Genomic DNA, 2,462 nt, shown 5'->3' with positions numbered 1-2,462 from the left:
TTTGACATATCATATCGACGCATCTATATATATTATTTGGAATAACCATAGACACTCTATATGCAGTAATGATAGAGTTAGCTATACAGGGTTGAGGTTGATTCTATAATAATATATGTACTTTGAGTTGTGATCGAGTCTGAGACATGTACACGGGTCAAGATACGTATTAATTAATTCAAATATTACATATTAAATTATATATGAATTATTGAATTGCTAACTCTGGACTTTTAACTGTGGACTACCAACATTGGACAATTAAAATGAATTAAAATATTGATTATAACATATGAAACTAAACATTTCTTCAAGTTTGCCACTTGATTTCATCTTAAACCTCATTTGTATCTGGACGATTACAATCTGCGTTCAAACTTTCCATGAATCTTGAAAACACCTCAATCGAGGATGAACCAACCGCACTTAATCTATGGAAGGAAAGATTTATGCACAATAGTTATGCACCTGAAAAACTCTCGGAACCTGAGTAAACATTTAACACGTAGCTGTGCTAATTCCTTTAGCGTTATTATTACCGAAAATAACTTTGCAAATCCTGTTCAAGATAGCCAGTTTTGTCACAGCTCCAGCAAGTCAACTTCGACTTTTCGTTCGAAACAACCTTATTATAACCTTGATATATATGCGTGCTCTTTTATCGTTACCGGGAAACCGTTTATATTCCACCACATTAGCAGTAAACTTACCAGCAACTTCATTACTCATTGGCTTAAGTATCTCTCCGAAAAACCATTATATTTGTTCCTTAAAAATCTTATCATATACTCATCCGCATCTTGTAAAGAGAACTGCCATACCAAGTACCGGGAAATCAGCAATCAGTATTTTGAATCTTGCAGCGTTTCTACACATAACATTATCTTTTAGAATTATGATCTTCTATTCTGAAATTCTGAAAAGCACCCAGTCTACAAATCAATACTTCAAATTTTGGAAAAGTCGAATGAATCAACAGAAACGGTAGATAACTGTAAATGACCTTAACCATTAGAAGTTTGATGATAAAGAATAGTATGTTGACAAAGCTCAGAAAAGTTGGAACTGGAAAACAGATTGAGCAAATCATGAAGGAGGCTGTGGACAAATCACAAAGACTAAACCTGCCTTCAAAGAATCCAAATGATTCAATAACTACTGAAGTCATTAACGAATACCTTGCTCTTGACTCTACATCTTCACGAACAATTCTTCTCCATCATTCGTCAATATTAGAAATTATAAGATATCATCGTATCTTTCATTATAAATATCCTCGATATTTCTGAATATATTTTCATAACTATTCTTATCCGAAATCATTAGCTCTTCGCACTATCTGTGTTACATCAGAAAGGAAATTGTTTTAGTTTCTAAATTCTGAAAAATTCTAATTTAAATTATGAATGTTTTTTTTGGAGTGTTGGGAACTGAAGCATAAGTTAGTATAATATAATGACACTTAATCAACGTGATTATATTACAGTAAGTCATGCTGAGTTCCTAATGAAACATGATGATTCACATATCATAACATCATCATGTGCCATGTTACACAACTCTTACATTCTATCTAACCTCTAAACATATCAAGAACATATTATCTTGATAGTTCTATCTTTTCCCTTGAATTCAGGAAATCAACCGTGACTACGTCACCAGTTAAGACGAACCTGCATTTAATCATTTCACTCTTTTGTGATAGCTTCACTCGTACTCTTCACATAAATGAATCGTTTTATCCATATTACTCACTAATGATAAAAACTCTAATTTCTAGCTCGTATGCGTCATGAAAACATACTTATTGTCAGTCATGACCATCCTAATCAAATTTCGAGACGAAATTTCTTTAACGGGTAGGTATTGTGACGACCCGAAAATTTCCGACCAAATTTAAACTTAATCTTTATATAGGTTCGACACGATAAGCAAAGTCTATTAAACCGAGTCTCAAAATTTTTGAACTGTTTCATGAAATCATTTGACCTTCGACCAGTTCCGACGATTCACGAACAATTAATTGTAACTTGATATGTGTATGTATATATATATAAATAATAATTGGAAACATAATTTTAAATATTGTATGTTGTTGTTACTAAAATTTATTTATGTAAAATAAAAATATGATATTATAATGATTATTATTTAAAAAGTATCGATATATATAAATAAAGTGTATTGAATATATATATATATATATAATCGAATTTTATACCATAATGACTGAAATAAATAAATATAATTACTGTAAAAATATGGAATTTTTCTGAAGACTTTTTATCCGCCACTGATGATCAACGGAGCAAGAATTTCAGTCCGTAAATGAAATAGTAGACGACGGCTAACAATTCACACGTTTTATATTTAAATTATATTATAATTATTATTATATTATATTCTGTTATCGAATTCAACTTATTAACTGTACCTAATTGATATAATTGTGATTACTATTT

The sequence above is a fragment of the Rutidosis leptorrhynchoides genome, chromosome 11, assembly GCF_046630445.1.
Source record: "Rutidosis leptorrhynchoides isolate AG116_Rl617_1_P2 chromosome 11, CSIRO_AGI_Rlap_v1, whole genome shotgun sequence".
NCBI lineage: Eukaryota > Viridiplantae > Streptophyta > Magnoliopsida > Asterales > Asteraceae > Rutidosis > Rutidosis leptorrhynchoides.
This window is presented reverse-complemented; position numbering follows the sequence as displayed.